Source organism: Ipomoea nil, unplaced genomic scaffold, assembly GCF_001879475.1.
Source record: "Ipomoea nil cultivar Tokyo-kokei standard unplaced genomic scaffold, Asagao_1.1 scaffold0642, whole genome shotgun sequence".
Lineage (NCBI taxonomy): Eukaryota > Viridiplantae > Streptophyta > Magnoliopsida > Solanales > Convolvulaceae > Ipomoea > Ipomoea nil.
The window spans coordinates 3,885,081-3,906,675 of NW_017617070.1; the positions used below are offsets into that span (position 1 = coordinate 3,885,081).

Here is a 21,595-nt window from a genome sequence, read left to right on the forward strand (position 1 = left end):
CAAAGAACCCATCCAAAGCCCATGACATTATTACTAGTATCAATAGCTGCATTTGTGTTTAATTTAATTATTATATTCTTCCCCGCATCGACTTTTTTCCAACACTCCATCTCACTGCATGTGTGATGTTTACCACACATAACCTTATCACATGCTTCATTGTCAAGTCTTTTGAAGAGTGTAATTTCACATTTCTTCTATATATACTATGTGTTGTAACAAATCTCTCTGCAAGATCAATTCAATATAGTCTAGCTCTCTTCTCAACCCCTCCAGCGGCCGCCGCCTCCGCTCATTTAGCGGAGGCGGCGTCTGGTTCCCCCTGTGCTCTCATCTTCCTTTTCCCCTCCATCGGCATCCTCCTTGCAGCAGCTCAAATAAACCCACCTTCCTCCACATCTTCCCCTTCATCTATCCATTGTTTTGGTTTTGGTTTTGTGGTGCAGTGCAACTTTTCCATCTCTGATTGTGGTTGGGTTTGTAACTTTGTCACCCTCTTTTATTTTGTTTGTTTATCTTGTTGTTCTGCAGATCTGTTGTTTCTCCATCTCGTTTCTTTGACCAGATTTCTTATGGAGCATAATATGTATAAACTTATTATTCTTGATCTCTCTCTATATATATATATAAAATCAAAGTTTAACTCTGCTATTTTGTTTTTTAATTCAGGGAGGAGGATGGCGTATGAGTAATGGCGCATATTCTATTGCCGACCACTTGTTGAGAGTTGTCCGAGAGGTGCGGCCATATAATCAAACCTGATCCGGTATGTATCTCGGCCTTTCATAAATTAAGATATATATACGTCATATGTATATAAACATTGTCCGTCTCTATTGGATCACTAAACTCTACTATAGAGGAAAATGATTTTTCAAGTGGTTGTGGATGAATTAATGGAAAAGGGAATGAAAGATGCCAAAATTTGGCCATCATTCATTCCCTTTTCCATTAATTCATCGGCAACCACTTTGAAAATCCTTACTCCTCTATAATAGAGTTTAGTGATCTAATAGAAATGGACAATGTTTATATACATATGAGTTGTATCTTTATTTTAAATGATGAAAGGTTGAGATGCATACCGGGGAGGTAATCAATACATTACGGCATACAATCTAACTTTTTTTTTTTTACAAGTTCATCGAGAGCGCATTCTGCATTGGTATTTTGATCAACATCGTGTCAATTTCATAGACCCAAGCTATGTTCCAAATTAAATATATTGGATTGAAATTCAATTCTCAATATATTTAATATGGAACATTGCTCAGGTCTATTAAATTGACAGGATGTTAGTCAAAATACCAGTCACGGAATGCGCTCTCGATGGACGAGTAAAAAAAAAAAGTTAGAAAGTTAGATTATATGTCCTAATGTATATATTACCTCCACCTGGCCCTTCGTCAGCTAGGACCATAAGATATGATTTTTTTTTTTTTTAATACAGGACTTTAATTATTTTGTTCCCTTTGAAGTGCGACAAAAATGTATTCTATTTTGTGCCAATACTGTTGACTGAAATTTATGAAAATTTTGTTATTAAATATTTAATTTGTAGGCACTTTGACTGAATGTTTGAGGAATGAATTAACAGTAATTATTTAATATAATCGCTTTCAAAAATTATATACATCCAATTATTGTTAAAAAGTATCATTTGATTGCACTCAATATATTTATGTATGATTAAAATTTCAAACCAAACTCTTCTCTACTAATAGACTAATGTAATAATGAAGGTAAAGAAAATAGTGGAGATACAAGTAAAAATATCGCACAAAGCCTACCAATGAGTCAATGAGCTATCTGAAGGTGTAGAAATTCTTTGTGTCATTCAAATCCTTTTTATATATTGAAGCATAATAAATGAAAGTAGAAATTCTTTTGGAAATTTGGAATTCAATGTATTGAAGCATAATTCAATGAAACAATTGATCATGAATGACCTCATATATATATATATATATATATATATATATATATATATATATATATATATATATATATATATATATATATATATAATAAAAAAGAAGATAACATTAATGACGAATCTCATTATTTTTGTCTTTCATAACCCACTGTATTGTTAGATCAAATTTGCCTCAACTCCTTGGGGCATGCTTCAAGTTTTGACATTAATGGTATAATCGATATGACTAAAGTCAATTAATAGACTCTTGGCAATTCATTTAAGTGATGTGGATGACAGGCTTCTCCAACGATATATAGCCACTTATAAGTTTAGAGCGTGGATTATTATAATATAATGGTTAGGATCTTTATAAATTATAATAATGAAGGATATTATTAGTGTTGCTTATGTGTAACTTTGAAGAGTACACATATAACATATTGTGATTATATATGAGTTTAATTGAGTTTTGACAATTATAATTATGTTAATCAAACTAGCTAACAAGTCTTTATCCTATAATCATTATGACATATATATATATATATATATATATATATATATATATATATATATATATATATATATATATATATATATAGGCTCTGTTTGGCAAACCTAGCTGAAAAGCTATAAGCTAGGAGCTGATAGCTGAAAATGAGCTGAAAGTTGAAAAGCTATAAGCTCGGAGCTGAAAATTGAAGAGCTGTTAAGCTAGCTGTTATGATTGAAAGTGTTTGGTAAAATTAGCTTTTTGATAAGCTGATAAATGTAAAAAGACTAAAAAGGACATCTTTATAAAATTTAAATTAATTTGTTTACATATTAAAATTTAACATTTCGTCTTCCAAAAAAAGTAAACACTTTTTAAAATAAAACTATTAGCATGATCATGATCTAGCATCCCATAATGAAGTAGCAATATTGTTGCGAATCTCCTTCATCTCCATAGAGGTGTGACTTAAATTTTCTTTGATGGAGGTATTACTACTTTGAATTTGAGATATTAGAGGTGTGACTTAAATTTTCGTTGACGGCTCTTGTTCAATTTGAGATTGAAGCCATATTGCTAATTTTAAAATAATAATAATAATAATAATAATAATAATAATAATAATAACAACAACAACAACAATAGCAACAACAACAACAACAACAACAATAATAATAATAATAATAATAATAATAATAATAATAATAATAATAATAATAATAATAATAATAATAATAATAATAATAAGCTAAAGTTTCAACATAATTGTTTAGCAGGAAACAAGACTAAGGAAGGGATTGACGTAAAAGTTGGGATAGGGGAAGAGAAAGGGTTTTAATTCATAAGGTTAAAACATGTCATTACTTTAAAATAATAAGGGTAAAGATGGAAAAAAAGTTAGGAAGCCAGGAGCTTATTTTGAAACGCTACCTAAAGTAGCATTCCAAAATAAGCTCTTATTTTAAGCTAGGAGCTTGTTTTGGGAACATTACCAAACAGAGCTTATAGCTTATTAATAGCTTAAAATAAGTTATAAGCTCCTAGCTTAGTGTTGCCAAACAGAGCCATAGTGTTTATAATTTTAGCTAACAAGTTAATTTTGTTGAAAGTAAATTTATAAAGTAACAAAGCAATATGATACTTTATTTACTCTTCCACCTTTCCATGCCAGCATATGACATGTCTAGAGATAGATGTGAATGAAAAATGTTTGTTGGGTGATGTGATGTTGGTGTGTGGAAATTAAGTGAAAATTTTTACTACTCTATGTCTTATTTTACATGTCTTATTTAATTTACTATTAATTAATTAAATTAATTCTTTTTTCATTGTTTATTTTATTTAGTATTTTTTATTTATTTTTAAATTTAATTTTTTGATTGTGTTTAATAATAATGTATTTTCTAAATATATAAGTTTTGTATCATAATAATAAATTTAATATTATGAAAAATTAAATTAAAAATAACTCCAATCAAACTTCCTTAATCAAATCAAACACATAAAATGAGATGATAGGAGTATTTGATTTACTCTTAATAATTAAAACTTGACTACTTCAAAAATTTTGTAATTGTAGTTAGGATGATTTGAACCAAAAGGCACTTCAGTCTGTCCCACTAAGATAGGGCGGGCCGGTACCGTAGAATAAGAATTAAAAATTTGCCGTTTTATTTGAAAAAAAATATTTTAGATAGAATGAAATTAAAATTTGATGGAAAAACAACTTTTAGGAAGATTAATTACAATGCTAAAAAAAATTTACTGAGAATATTAATTGATGAGTTAATTCTATTTTTGGTTCTAGATTTATTGGTGGCAATCCAATTTAAGTTTTTTTTTTTTTTTTTAATTATTAGAACATTCACTTTTGATCATAGTATTATTGTGACATGATCATTTTTTGTCCTTTATTAACAAAACAATTTAAATATTGTTAAAATATAAGGGCATTTCGGTCTTCAATTATGATTTTTTTTTTTCAAAAAAAAAACATAAAAATATACGGTTCAACATACTTTGTATAAAAAAGATTCAAATGTCTTTGTATTTAACGATATTTCAACGATTTTGTTGAAGGAGGACTAAAAATGATCATGCCACAATAATACTAAGACTAAATGAGGATATTCTAATTAAAAAAAAAATAAAAGTGAAAGTCACCTATAAATCTAGGACAAAAAAAGGAAATTAACTCTTAATTTGATTATTTAGTAGAGTTTGGAAGGGTATTGAATAATAAGTATAAAAACTAATAATATACCGAACACAATACTAATAATAATAAATAAATAAATAAATAAATAAATAAATTCTAGATAACGGCCCTAGCCGGTCACTTTTCTGGGACGGATCGATAAGTGGAAAAAAAATTGTCCTACTAATTTTCAATTAAAACTTTTTTTCATGAAAAAAATATAAAAGGGATGAGTGAAAAACTTTTTGCTCATTATTGCGTAAAATATTTTCCAATATTGAAAAATGTTTTAATTTTCGTGAACTAAACAAAGAAAATTTTTTATTTTTCTCAAGGTAAAAACTTTTGTGAGGCTGTTTCACGGATTTAAATCAGTGAGACGGGTCGAGTCTTTGAATGACGGGTCGAGTCTTTGATGAATAAGATCAAAAATTCGATCCATTAATCTTCGACCCATTAATCAAAATCTGACTCGTCTCACAAATTGAGACCCGTGAGTCAGTCTCACACAAGTCCAATAGCTTAGTTATGTTTAAAGTTTAAACGGTGCAATCCATTTACGATCAACGTACAGAGTACAATGAAACAAGGGCAAATTATGTTGTGCATCTGCATGGTGCACACAGATGCAAAAACGGCGTCATTTTACTTCAATAAAAAAATCATTTTCGATTGACATTAGTTACGTAAACATATGTTCATGATTTTATAATTTCACATTCTGGATTTATAGTTTTAAAATTATGGATGTGTAGTTATGCAATTCTAGATTTATAGTTATGAAGTTATAGATGTGTAATTATGCATGCAATTCTGAATGTATAGTTATGAAGTTATAATTTCATATTCTGAATGTATAGTTATGAAGTTATAGATGTGTAGATGTATAGTTATGAAGTTATGGATGTGTAGTTATGCAATTTTGGATTTATAGTTATGAAGTTATGGATATGTAGTAATGCAATTCTGGATGTATAGTTATGAAGTTATGGATGTGTAGTTATGCAATTCTGGATGTATAGTTATGAAGTTATGGATGTGTAGTTATACAATTCTGGTTTTTTTTTTTTTTTTTTTTAAAGTCGGACGTCAAAACGACGTCGTTTTTGCAACGGTGTGCACCATGCATGATGCACACAATTGCACAGCATAACGCTCCCCCAAGAGATCATAACCTCATTTAATAAAAGCGGATAACATTAATAATCAATCTCATTATTTTTTGTCTTCTCAAACTCAATGCCGTGTTAGATCAAATTTGCAATTCATTTTTAACACCTTAGACCCTTTATATATAGCCTAAAACGTTACGTTACAGACAAATTGATGAGAATTTAATTACTTAATGATCAAGAATTTTAATTATCGGAACTATATTGAGAATAATTGATCTTTTTTTTTCCGAAGATAATTTCTTTTGAGACTAATTGGTTTCTAATATATGATGTTCTAAAGAAAGTTAACGTAAAATTTTTGAATAATTAACATATATCCTGAATAGTAGACTTTGGGTTTGGATAATCGAAAGATCTCCTCAATAAGGATGACCACGGTTCAGTTCGAACCGAATTATGCTCTATAGGAACCAAACCAAAATTGAAACCGTTTCGTATGGTTTGGTTCTAGTTTAGAACCAAAGGTACAGAACATAAAGGTTTTGATTCCAGTTTGATAAAATTGAAAATGGGAATTGGGCAGTTTCGGTTCCAAACTAAGAAAAAAAAAAAAAAAACAATGGTAGTTGTAATTTTAGAGTTAGTTGAGATGACAAATTTAGCAACATCTATCCACTTTGTGTAGGACAATAGATTTGCATTTACCATAATCAATGTTTATTCAACATCAACTTTACATAAGAAGCTCTTAAGTTCAAGTCTCATCCCAATCAAAAATCGGCATAATTTGTTGTGCAAATACTTTTTTTTTTTTTTGGTAAGAATTGAGCAAATACTATAGTTAAGTTAGAGTGTATTAAAAAAAAATGTAACCAATGTAATAAATTCAACTATTTACAAAATCTATATCTTTAATCTTTGATCAGTTTAGTATTAAATTTGTAATTTTTTCAAGGACCTTGTGCTCAGATGACACTCGAGTTGGACTCTCATATGGGAGGTTGTTAGTTCGAGTCTCAATAGAGACGTTATTAGCTCTTTGTGCTTCAGTAGGTTGATAAAGTAGCTATATGAACAGATACTACATTGTAATAGAGTCAGTAGCATTAAAAAAAAAAATTAATTTTAATTTGATTTTTTTTCTTTCTATTAGCAGAAAGAATAAGAATTTTACATTTGATATTTCCAATTAGCATTAGTGTGGCTTCATTGTTACAAGACATTTTTTAAATCTTCAACAATATAATATAATATGGGCAAGCACATATATGTAAAAAAAAGAAAGATGAGAATAAAGCTAAGGGTGGAGTATGGAGCGGGATAAAAGGGAGGTTGCATGACGTAATGCAAAACTAATAAGGGATAGAGAGTGAGGTAAGGAGTAGCTTCATTTATTAGAGCATTAATGTTTTTCAATGGTGAAGACTAAATTTTGAGCACATCTATAAAACTTTGTAGAGCTTGTGTGACCTCACCTATCACCTCTCTCCTCTCTCAATTTTTTTTCCCTACTATTAATGAAAACTTTTATATCATATTATAGATGTAGAATGTTAAAGATAAGAAATTATTATGTCATTTTTCTTTCCTTCATTTCAAATCTTTAACAAATTGGGTTAAGTTACCCATACATAATGACATAATGGGGTTAAGTTACCCATACAAGTCAATACCAACACATTACCACCATGAATATTGAAATTGCACCGTGAGACTTGAAATCAAAAGTAATGTATTATATTTTTACTTGTTTTTAAGTTACGCACCAGTTACGTTCATTAATTAAACTTGTTTAAACAAATATAAATAATGAAGATAGAAAGCATAAAATAAAGTAAAACACAAAAGAATTGTTACGCAGTTCGGAGCTCCTTCTCCTACGTCTGCGGGGCACCCCACGTCTGCCCAATCCACTATAGATGTTCACCAAAAGGAGTATTACAAGAGGTAAATACAGATGGCCTCCAGCCTTTACCACTACCACTCTTTCTAACACCTATCAGGACTGACACACGTATGCCTGAACAATCTTCACAAGATGCTTCAGCAGTACCACGTACAGATCATGTATTACAGATTAAATCTTCTTAACAATTAAATAACATGGCAGATTAAATTAGGAAGCTTTGTAAGGAAAGTGTGCACTTAGAATTGTAGACTCAAAAATTCAACTTTCCTCTTTGGTGTGGCTTCTTTTTATAGCAAGTATTAAGCCTCATCTTTGATCCTTAATCTTAGCATTTTTCTTTGTTCGAATAAATCATAGCCACATCCTTTTGTTTCTTGAAAGCTTCATCCGCTGCTTGCTGACTTCATTCACCAATAGATACTGTCCACTCATTTAAACATTACATGGACGAAAGGAAAATTAATTCTAACAACTCTAATTAACATCTTAATTAAAATTAATAATACCACTATTAAATAAAATAGCCTATAAGGTTTAACGTACAATAATTTTACACTTACAAATATATTATATTTACACTACTAAAAAAATGACTTGATAAATTTTATGATGAAAGAACTAGAAATTTAATATGAAAGAATTAAAAATTTTATACTACTATTTAATTGGGTCGACTAAATGCCCAATAAACATTTAATTGGTCTAATTGGATGTTGGACCGCAAATTATGCTGTGCAACAGTGTGCATCATACATGGTGCACACGGTTGCAAAAATGACGTCGTTTTGACTCAAAACGCGCGTCCCACTTTAAAAAAAAAATCAAGTTTGATTTCTGGCAATAGTATTTTTTTTGTGCATAATTTGAATTATAGTCAGTCTTTTTAACCCAAATTTGTTTTGTAAAGGGTTGGATATTCTTGTGCCTGAACTTCTCGATTCTTTGATCCTTGTAGAAGTAGTAGCATTCGGGTCTGGTGTGGACTCGCAACCTGCAATAATGACATACGGGGTTATAGGATTTATAATGCAGTTTATTCGATCTTACTATACCATGGGTGCGTTTCATTGTGCTGGATTCAGGGATATCCTCTGGATCAGGTCCAGATGCCTTGACAAATACCGTTTTATCTTTGGAGTTGCTTCCTGTGAAGCCCAAGCCGAATTTTGCAGAAGTTTTTCTGCCGGAATCAAGGGATTTGTCAAGTGTTGAAGTAGTGTCCACCATTTGGATTTGTCGTTTGTAAGTGCTTAGTTCTTGCTTCAAGGTCTATACTTCTTGTTGGAGTTTTTCTTCTCGGTCGACAGCCTCCTTAAGCAGTACATTCCCAGTTTGTACTTGATTTTGTAACTTTTCTTCTCGATCAACCGCCTCTTCAAGTAGTACATTCCGAGTCTGTACTTCGCTTTGTAATTTTTCTTCTTTGTCAGCTGCCTCTTTAAGTAATACATTCCTATCAGCTATTTGAGTTTGATATACTTTGCTAGCATTTATTACAATCTCTATTTCACTAGCTAGTTTACGATTTACTTTTTGTAGGGCTTCCCATTTGGGATACAACTTATTGAACTCAACTTCAAAAGATAAAGCATTTAGTTCCAAATCTTATGCGGAGACATATTCACCACCCTCTGAGTCAGCTCCTTCAACGGATTCAGAACACCCAGTGGCTCGTGCAGTAAACGCGACAAAGTTGCCCGAGATTTCTTCGACATATGATCAAGCTAGTTCAGCGTCAGGCTCATCATCACTCTAGGTAATGGCTGACATAGACTTTTTATGTCTAAGATAGGTGGCACATTCTGCTTGTACATGTCCAAAGCCTTCACATTCATAGCACTTAATTCCTTTGTTGTTAGGTTTTTCTTTAGACTGTCCTGGACGTGATACAGACTGTTTGAAGTTTGATGAACCTGTCCTAGGACCAGCGTTGGAGGATGTTGTTCCCCTTTGTGAATTTCTATTGCGTGAATTTTTGGATACCTGTTTCATAATTTTAGAAAACTGTTTAGTCAAGAAAACAACTGTATCATCACTTGTTTCGTCTGAATCAGATACAACATTATTTTCTTCAGCAGCAAAAGCAACATTTTTTTGTTTTTTCGTGTGATCAGTTAAGATTTCCATTTCATATGTTCCAAGATTTCCCATTAACTGGGTGACCGTTTTATTCTCCCAGCCATTATGTTCTTGTATAGCTGTGACTTTCATTCTAAACCTGGATGGTAAAGATCTCAGTATCTTCTTAACAAGCCTTGTTTGCGAAAATGGTTCACCAAGAACCATTGCACGATTCGCCAGCTCTTGTACACGTGTGTGAAAGTTGATGATTGTCTCATCGTCATTCATTCGAAGCTCTTCGAAGTCAGACTGGACCAGTTGCAGCTTTGATTGTTTCACCGATGTAGTTCCTTCGTAAGTTGACTCAATGGCTTCCCAAGCACCTTTAGCTGAAGAGATACCTGCAACAATTGAAAACTGACTTTCATGCATAAGAGAGTAAATTGTGTCTAAAGCCTTATCATTGTTTCCAGCGTTAGTTATCTCTGTTTGAGTCCACTCAGTCTCAGGCGTAGTTAATTCTGTTCCGCCAGTGCTGGAACTGGGTTTAGTGGGATGTGTCCAACCTGACACCATAGACCGCCACACGGCTTCACCTTGAGCTTTTAGGTGCATACGAGTGCGAGCCTTCCAATAGGCGTAGTTGTCGCCAGTCAACTGGGGAATGACTTTAGTTCGATCCATTCTGTAACACTTAACACCCCGTGAGATCAAACAAATAAGCAATAAACAGATAAATAATAAGAGCCGCTAAAGAGATGAATTCAAGGGACACGGAATCGCCAGATCGATAGACTAATAAATTAAGTCTACAGGCTCTGATACCAATTGAAATTGCACCGTGAGACTTGAAATAAAAAAGTAATGTATTTTTACTTGTTTTTAAGTTACGCACCAGTTATGTTTATTAATTAAACTTGTTTAAACAAATATAAATAATGAAGACAGAAAACATAAAATAAAGTAAAACACAAAAGAATTGTTACGCAGTTCGGAGCTCCTTCTCCGATCCTACGTCTGCGGGACACCCCACGTCTGCCCAATCCACTATAGATGTTCACCAAAAGGAGTATTACAAGAGGTAAATACAGATGGCCTCCCGCCTTTACCACTACCACTCTTTCTAACACCTATCAGGACTGACACACGTATGCCTGAACAATCTTCACAAGATGCTTCAGCAGTACCACGTACAGATCACGTATTACAGATTAAATCTTCTTAACAATTAAATAACATGGCAGATTAAATTAGGAAGCTTTGTAAGGAAAGTGTGCACTTAGAATTGTAGACTCAAAAAATTTAACTTTCCTCTTTGGTGTGGCTTCTTTTTATAGCAAGTATTAAGCCTCATCTTTGATCCTTAATCTTAGCATTTTTCTTTGTTCGAATAAATCATAGCCACATCCTTTTGTTTCTTGAAAGATTCATCCGCTGCTTGCTGACTTCATTCACCAATAGATACTGTCCACTCATTTAAACATCACATGGTCGAAAGGAAAATTAATTCTAACAACTCTAATTAACATCTTAATTAAAACTAATAATACCATTATTAAATAAAATAGCCTATAAGGTTTAACATACAATAATTTCACACTTACAAATATATTATATTTACACTACTAAAAAAATGACTTGATAAATTTTATGACGAAAGAACTAGAAATTTGTCATGAAAGAACTAAAAATTTTATACTACTATTTAATTGGGTCGACTAAATGCCCAATAAACATTTAATTGGTCTAATTGGATGTTGGACCGCAAATTATGCTGTGTAACCGTGTACATCATACATGGTGCACACGGTTGTAAAAATGACGTCGTTTTGACTTAAAACGCACGTCCCACTTTAAAAAAATTCAGGTTTGATTTCTGGCAATAGTATTTTTTGTGCATAATTTGAATTATATATCCACAAATTCATTACTATATATCCACAAATTCATAACTATATATTCACAATGAATGAATAACACAAAATCCAGAATGAATGAACTAAATATCCACAATGAATGAACTACATAATACTGTTGAGGGGAATCGAAATTAATTTTTTTTTTAAATGGGACGCGTGTTTTTAGTCAAAACGATGTCGTTTTGCAACCGTACGGTTGCACAGCATAACTATTGATGTTGGACTGTTCAGTCTAAATTGAAGGAATATTTTATTGGGTTCGATAAGCCATTTGGAATTTTGGATTAATTAGACTTCTTAATTGACGGGTTTGACTTGGTTTTGGCCCATAAAAAATATATGCAGTTGTTATATCATGAAATTGGGTAATTTTAGTATTTGAATTGTGATCTTTTAGAATATAAATTGTATTTCTATGTTTTAAAAATTTATGAATACAATACATGATCATAACAAATTGTGAATCTTTAAAAGGTAAATTGTGAATATTTAATATGTGAATTGTGTATCTTTGGACCCAAATTCACAAAATATGCGAATTTTATAATTTTGAAATTTGTGGATAATTTAAATTGATTTGAAGATAAGATAGATCATAAACATGAACGGGATGATATCTCCATACATTCTTCATATTTAATTCAAAACATTTTAATTAAATTTGAAGATTATCCAATCGGATAAAGTTAGTTAGATTTCTTTTGCCTTCAACACTATAAATCTATCGTGGCTTCATTTTGGAGGTAAGACATAATTTTCATTTGAGTTAATAATATCTAACATAGTTCTCGATTATAGTGATTTTACTCAATTTAATTCTAAATGACTTTTTGTGCTTAATTTAGTTTTTGACTTTGATGACTTTACACAATTTAATCCTTTCTTAAAAATTCAATTAGTTGACCATTAAAAATAGGAGTTCAAATGGTAATTTCTTGTCCTTCATCCCATTTGGGACGATTCATTCTTTTTCCCCTTATTAAGATCAACGCAAAAAAAGCTATTTAAAAAAAAAAAACTGTAGGCAAATATTTATTTATTTATTTATAATTTAGGATTGATGTTGATTTGGGGGTGAAGATCTTCATTTCTACGTAGAGCTTAACTAGGAAAAGAAGAAGGAATCATCCCAAATAGGATAAGGATGGTAAATTACCATTTGAACTATATTTCTAATAGCCAACTAACAATAATTTTTAGTTGTTTGTGTATTTACTCATTTTTAATTGTCAAAGACTATATTCTGTATTGACTCATTTTCATTTGAATGCAAAATGTCCCATTCCATGTTTAGCCATACCCAAATTCTAACAGCTGATGGTTTAAACATCCAAATGTGGTCAACTCCCAGCTCCCATTCCGTATATTAATTAGGCCTTTTCTTTTGAAAAAAAAACTGTGATGGTGAATTGCGTCCTAGCTTGTTAACTCTATAGTTGGGCTCTTCTAGAGGTGAGGGTAGTGTTTCATGGGAGACTAAAACTTGTGTCTCTACGTACATAGTCCTAATGCCTGAGGGCTGTAACCTCTAGTAAGGTTACATATTGTTCAATTCCTAGGGTATGTCCTAGTGTCATTTGTACATGTTTGATTAGTTGGGAATAAATATTCATATTCATCCAAAAAAAAAAAAAAAAAAATTAGGCCCAGAAAAAGGACCCTTTCCATGTGATGGGCGTATATGATGATGTTGCAGGAGTGCAGGCAGCAGGCATGTCACTATTACGGTGTTGTCTAATCAAATTTCAATTTTTTCCTATTTTTACCTGCCAACGTCATTATGAATTAAATTTAGAGAAGAACAGCGCCTTTTGTCACTCAGTTATTTTTAAGTTTTGACTCAATTCCTTCATTGTGAGCTTATTTAGGACTCATTTAGTTGGCGGAAAATATTTTAATAAAAGTGGAATTGAAATTCTATGGGAAATAATTACTAGGAAGATGAATTTCATTGTTTGTTTGGTGGAAAAAAAATTACTGGTAATACTAATTCTATTGTTTGGTTATATTTGAAATTTTAAGGAATAACGAATATAAAGACCTATATGTCCCTGCAAATTAATAAGAGTAATATAATTAAAAAATGAAAACAAAGATAAAATAGTCAAACCATATCACTTTTTCTTTCCATCTTCCATGGAAAACAAAATCCTTGGTCCAACCAAGAATTTTATTTTCCTCAAATTAGAGGAATTCATTTCCTCTTTTTCTAATGGAAAATGAATTCCATGAACCAAACACCAAAAAATAACTTTTTTCTCCACTTTAAAGAAAATATTTTTCTTTGGAACATTTTCCATGAACCAAACATCCCCTTATTTTTTTTAACTCCTCCATTATAAGTGAAGTGTCGCGTTTGGTCTTCGAAGTTTTGACATCCGTCTCAAAATGATAAAAGAAATTCAAAAACCTTTTAAAATTGAAGGGGTAGCTGAAAGCTCTATAAGCTAGGAATTGAAATTGAAGAGCTCTTATGCTTGAAAGCGTTTGGTAAAATTAGTTGTTTGATAAGTTGATAAATGTAAAAAAACTAAAAAGGAGACCATATGTTAAATGAGATCATGAGATCTTATCACACCCATTAAATCATTTTCAATTGATGGTTGAGATTGAAAGAGAAATATAATCTAATTAAGGACATTTTTAAAAGAGAAGGATTAAATAGTCATTGTAGTATAATGATTAATTATGGTTAGAATTAAAGTGTGATCTTTAGCATGATATGTGAGATCATATTAATGGAAATCACATGTATTAATTTAAATAGATGGCTGATGAAGTAATAACGTGAGTACACTCGGTTGTAATCAACAACATTTCATACATTGCAAATGGATGGTAACTACATAGGTATGTGCTTTTGTACTGTTTTTTAAGGTTATTTTTTTCGACGGTGTGTGCGTTATAACATATTAGCGTGTGCACGTTGCTGAATGTACTATTGTGGTACTTTTTATTTTGCTGCTGTTTCTAATGTAATATTATGATGGTGAATGCGTAGACGTACATCAGGTTGTGCGTTGTTCTTGAACGAGTGATTTTGGCGTGACGTTAGTATTATAATGTATCTTTTTTTTTTTTTTTGTGTTTGGTTATTGGATTTTCTACTTTACCTTCTATTATATCATTTATTTACTTTTCTTAAAACACCTCTGCATTCCGATAGTGTAAACTTTAGTAATGGAATATTTCTTTAACTATTTATATTTCTTTAACTATTTATTATTTTTAACTTACTCATTAATTTTCATAAGGAATGTCTTAGGTTCGAACCTCATCCCAATCAAAATTGACATAATTGTTAAACATATACTATGAATATGTTAGAGTGTATTAAAACATACAATATAAAATTTAACATGAATTTTGGTCAATTAATTAGAATCACGCATTGGGCATCGCTAAAACGGTACACATAATTTACAATATATATGCAACACATGATGGAAAACTATACCTATTATCATTGTGTTTTTGGAGAAGGGGAATTTTGTTCTACTTTTGATGGTACACTGCGCCAATTAAGACACTAAAATTGCAGTGAAGCATGCCAAGAGATTAGATCAAATCAAGAATTCATTTCTGATGAAAGTGACAGCAAGACGAAGCATGGATCATGCCAATTAATAGGGTTTTGTGTTGCAAAAATTATGTTTGAGTACTATTCGGTGAGGGTGTTTCCTTTAAAACTACTATTGCACCATTTAATTTATAAAAAATAAAAATAAAAATGTCACAGGTCATAGTTATGCATTCTTAAAATATTTATTTCTATAAAAAATGTTGATAATCTTGCATTGATATTTGCTAGGATACTGAATGATGATACTTTGATAAATTTTTACATATTGGACATTAAATTATTCATGCAATGTGCGTGTGTTAAGCACTAAGCTATTACCAACAAATAGACATTAAAAGTCATTAAGGTGACATACTGACATGTGATGGGTTATATCGTGGATAAAGAGATGAGATGGAGAGTTTGAGGTTAGGACTAGCTTCCTTTAATGTTTTTCAGTGGTGTATGGCCAAACGTACAAACACCTGCACAAGTAGTGTGACATATTGACATCACCTCTGATCTCTTTCAATTTTTTTGTTACCTATTAATTAAGACTTTTATATCACATATAGCATTAACCAATTCTTTATATATTAATAATGACTTTTATACCAATTATGGTGCGGGGTTGCTACCCGATAAAAAATAAGATTAGATATGAGTTATAGATCAAATCTGCTAGATCAACGGTTCAAATTAATAAATTTTTTAAAAAAATATGTGTCCTCCATTAATGCTCTCATCTGAGCACATGAATTTGCCCGAGCACCTGTTATGTTGCTTAAGATTGAAAGAAATCGACTATAATAAATATCGCCAACTGGAGTTATGAATGAGCAGCACAGTTATGAATCATGGACCATGGTCCCAAAACGGCATCGTTTCTTTAAGTAAAGAAACGGCTGCCGTTACATCTTAACAGAGCCTGTATTTTTTGTGTGTTAATTACAAAAATGAAACTATAGTGTATCTAAAATGAAACTGTCTCACATATTATTTTTATATCATTAAATGAAACTATAATTGAATTGAAATGAAACTATAGTTGTGTTGAAATGAAATTGCAGTGTATATAAAATGAAACTGAATAACAGTTTCACATATTTAAGTGTATATTGTCCAATGGAATTGTTGTTATATCGAAATGATACTGTAGTTGTGTTGTAATGAAACTATAGTATATATAAAATGAAACATAATAACAGTTTCACATATTTGAGTGTATAATGTCAAATGAAACTGTAGTTATATCGAAATGAAATTGTAGTTATGTTAAAATGAAACTATAGTGTATATAAAATGAAATTGAATAAGTTATACAAACAAAACTACTTTATGCAGAACGGATGTCGTTTCTTTTCACTAATTGAAACGTTAAAAGAAATGGAACCGTTTTGAAGTTTGAACCACAATTCATTGTGGACCGCGGTCCACAGTAAAATTGGCCTTTCAATTTTTCCATATATTGAAAGAAAATTATAAAATAAATTAAATATTTGGGCTAGAGGATTTTATGTGATTTCAGATATGTAGGTAAATGTGCTAGAGGATTTTATGAGATTTTAATACACTTGTTTGTAAATTGGCGGTTAGCGAATAAAGGATTGTGTCAGCGGTTTGGACTAGCAAATTGTATTAATAATTTATAACAAAATATTTGACAAAATTTAATCATTAAAGTTAGCGGTTAACATGTAAAATGGTCTATAAAGGCATTAATATATGTCATAAATAATAATAATAATAATAATAATAATAATAATAATAATAATAATAATAATAATAATAAATTTTTAAAATAAATAAGATGAGTCATGTGGTTTAATTTTACCACTTCTTTTACATCAACAAAAAAAAAATGACATTGGAGCGTTGAAACTCTAATTAAGAAGATATACCTCAAGGAACCTCTAAAAAATTTACTTGCCCAAAGTTGAGTAGGCATTGAAGAGCCAAGCAAGTTAATAACGCCTTCACTAAAATTCAAACTCGTGACCTTTCATATGAGAGAATCACTTCGTAGCACTAGATCACAAGGTCATTGGCACCTAGCTCCTCTATTAGTATAATTGTTTTAATTAATGCGGGACATTTTTAGTAAAGAATTTTCTTTTTTCAAAATGTTAATTTAAACTTTGCTCTTTGTAGTATTTCCATTTTCAAGGGTTTGAGCAAAACGTTGCTTAAAACCACTAAATAACCAAATGACAATTTTGGCGTTTTGCTAAAATCACGTTTGTAATTTGAAAATGAAAAATGATAATGTCCTAATAAATAAATAATGATTTGAAAGTTATATTTTAAATTAGAATTAGTAAAACATTGAACATTCTTAGTAATTAAATTCTAAAATCTCAATTCTAAAGTTGTAAAATGAGAGATGTCTTAAATAATTAGATTTTTTTTTTTAAATAAGCATCATCTTTCCAATTTATTTATCAGCAGAAAACATGCATGTTTATGTTTTTAATTTATATATAATTTTGTTAAGTTTGACCGGAATATTTTGTTAATAACATATAAAGTAGGCATCTAGCATTCTAGCCTAATTGGCCAATTATTATCCCATGGACCACATAACATTTGTGGGAACTAAAAAGTGCATTTTTAATGTACAAAAATACATTATTGATATACATAGAGTACATTATTTGGATGTACATAAATTTTTTTATATATATTACGGGAGTATCAAATAATGTAAATACAAATTTTTAATATATTAAAAATGAATATTACATTGATGATTTATATAGTTGTAATTATTGTGTATACCTATTGTATCTTTAATTTACCAAAGCTATGTAGTTGGGGCAAAGGTGGTGTGAGGAGCCACACTCCATAATTCCACATGACTGTGCAAGTGGCAATTAATTGTTAAAAATTTACAATAATTAAAAAATTATCATGCCGTGTATGTATATCTATTATTATTGATTAAATAATCTAAACTAGGCTCTCAAATTCATAATTTTATTTTCTTAATTCATATATTATAAATAAATAAATAAAATTGTTATTTTATTTTTTTAAGAAAGTAGCTAGGTATACTTAATATATACTAAACCGTAGTTAATATCACAATTAATATAATAAAAACAACTAAATTTACAAATCAATACTTATGCATAATTAGTCATCCACTCATCCACAATATAAAACATAAATATTTCCCAAATTCCCAACTTAATAGTTAATACTGTAATTCTTAAATAAAATTAACAAATAAATAAGTTAAAAGATGTATACACAATATTTTTATTTAAAAAAAAAAACAAAAAACAAAAAAAAAAATGCCTCAACGGGGTCTCTGCCTGCCGTCATCGTACGTACGTCTAAAGGCTACTGCCGGAGTCGCTGCTGGCCGTCGCCTAGATCTCGTCGCTGCCTGCAGGTGTCTCACAGATCTAAGTGTTTTAGCGATGGATTAACAAAGGCAAAGGAAGAAGAATAAAAGATTGTTTTTAGATCCGATGGAGAACAAAGCTAGCTAGTTATGGGCACTGTACTGGGCAGCTGATCGAGTTCCTTAGCCATCTGAGCTCGATCTTTGTATTGCCAAACACCACTACGACTCTGCACAAAAAACAAAAAAAAAAAAAAAAAAAAGGATTCTCATGGCTTTATTTGCAACAAAATCACAAGTAATTAAGTATGATTGTTCTTGAATTCAACCATCGGTAAAAGTGCAGGTGGCTGTGGGAGCTGTATGTTTAGACGGGAGCACCCCTATTTGCAGAAGGCTTTGGGCAATTAAGTGCTCTTTGCCTTTTCGTAAATAGAGGCTTCCGTCCAACATACCGCTCCCTCGGACTCTGCACTGCGCTGCGTAACTGTGTGTGTGTGTGTGTCTGGACTCTGGGTTGATGATCGATCTAGAAGACTAGAACTGAGAGTATATAAAGGCCAGCCGGCTATCCGAGATTATATTTTTGTTTTTCTTTTTAAGACTTCACTTTTTATTTTTATTTTTGTTTTGAATTTTGATAGTCGCCCAGCCCTTATACATGTGTATCTTTCTTGTGAATTTTTGTGTTTTGTATTATGAAATTTTATATTTAATAGTATGAATTTTGTATTTAAATAAATTAGTAATGTGGTTTATGTTATGAATTTGTGGAATTCTATGTCTATGAACACAAATTATATATCTAAATTATATTTGAAAAAAAAAGGTTTTTTTTTTTTTTTTTGTGTTTTATGCTATAAAATTTTATACTTCACGGGTATGAATTTTGTACCTCGTCATTTTAATCGAGAGTTTATAATTCTATGTGTATCCTAATTCATGATATAAATTGTCAGCAACGAATTACTCTAATCTTAGACTATTCTTCTCATTTTGGACCTAATTAATATTAACTATAAACGTAAGGGTGTTGCTATTTGTACTACCCTCTAGTCAAAAGTAGGTGTAAATTACATTGGATTGTAAAAAAAATTAAAAAAAAAAATCAACAATTTTATAGGTTTAGAGTGTTCATATTGCTATTTAATTTACACCACCTTGGTCAAATGTAATTTAAGATATTCTATTAATAATTTTTTAATTTTAATTAATTAAAACATTAAAAGAAGAAGAAGAAAAAAAAAAAAACCCTCGCCTTCTCCGGTGAGAAGGCAACCCAGTGGGTCGAGGGAGGGTTGTTTTTTTTTTTTTTTTTTTTTTTTTTTTTTTTTTTTTATGTTTTGATTTTTAAATAAAAATAAATAATAAATATTTTTTAAAAATATAATGTTTGACTAAATTAAATGAAGGTGATGCAAATAGCAATTTTCTATTTACACCACTTATAAAGCTACTATCACATCTATCAATGAATAGGGTAGTACAAATAGAATTTCCTAAACCTAATTAAATTAGCGAATCAATTAATTACCATATCAACTTAATTGATGCATTCAATGGTTGTAACTTCTAAACCTCAAAGTCTCGCTCCTTCCATATAAAAAAAAAAATCAATATAATTGATACTTCGTCCTTGGTTGGCTCAACCTAACGTGAAGGATCATTAATCTAAGTATGGTAAAAGGTGTCCCTTATAACTAGGAACTACTCAAGAAATCTCATGGTCTAACAAAAAAAAAAACTCTAAAAACCTCATTTTGCTTGCAAAGAAGGACCTAATACGTTAATCAATTAATTACTATATCAAGTTAGTGCATTGAATACTACTACAAAATGAGTCATTTGCATGCGTCTTTAGTAAATGCCTAGAGGCATCTTTACTGCTCCGAGCGCGTCTAGCACAAACACATAAAGTGTCAACTTTACGCGTCAGCCAGACACGTAAATTTTTTTTCCAGACAATAGGTGCCACTTATTATGAATTAGTTAATTAAAAAATAACTATGTAAAAGTTTTATAGTAAATCATATTTTTATACCTCCACATACTTCCAACCAATATTACTCTTAAGGGGCGTTTGGTTCACGGAATTTTGAATTACCCTAGGTAATGTAAGATTTTTGAAATGTAAGATTACCTTATGTGTTTGGTATCAATTGTGTAATATAATATTACCTTGTTTGATTAAAGGTTATATGAATCAATTTACTATAATGTCCTCAATAATATATATATATATATATATATATATATATATATATATATATATATATATATATTTATTTATTTATTTATTTATTTATTTATTTATTTATTTATATGTACGAATGTATATAAATGCTTAAATATTAAAAAAAAAAAATTAAATGTATAAATATACACACATGTATATTTGATGATGATTATTATTATTATTATTATTATTATTATTATTATTATTATTATTATTATTATTATTATTATTATTATTATTATTATTATTATGTAAGGATGAGTTAACAAGGGTAAAATTGGAATAATTCAAGATAATCTAAGATTACCTAAGAAAATGAGGTAATCACATTATCTTGAAACATTACTACCACATCAGCTTTCAGGTAATATAACATTACCAAGTAATCTCATAACTTGAACCAAACAATGTAATATAACATTACTAGACTCAGATTACCTAGATAATCTAAGATGACCTGAACCAAACGCCCCCTTAATTCCCAACCCTCGTTGAATTGCAGAAGTTAAACAAATACCAATATTAATCTTAGTTCTCAACATTATTAGAGTTAATACCACAAATGGTCCTCTGACTATTGAGGTAGTACTTCTTTTAGTCCTTCGACTTTCAATTCGATCAAAACACATACCTTGACTTTCATTTTTTTTTCACAAATAGTCCTCCGTTAGTTTTTCTGTTAAGTGAGTGTTAAATTTAAGGATATTATCGTCAAATTAAAGATAAAAAAGAATAATATAATATAATTAACAACAAGTGTGTCAACACAGAACCCAATAAACTGATGAAGCTAAGCTCTCTTCCATCCCTTACTTGAGTGAATCAGCCATACACTC

At 30.3% G+C, this 21,595-nt stretch overlaps 1 long non-coding RNA gene across 1 annotated transcript; it reads left to right on the top strand.

Moving 5' to 3' along the window:
• The first annotated feature begins 245 nt into the window (after nucleotides 1–245).
• Nucleotides 246–1,554, top strand: LOC109174538. The gene is made up of 2 exons (XR_002053100.1): nucleotides 246–476; nucleotides 670–1,554. It is a non-coding gene; the product is annotated as an uncharacterized LOC109174538 (long non-coding RNA).
• Nucleotides 1,555–21,595: the final 20,041 nt, after the last annotated feature.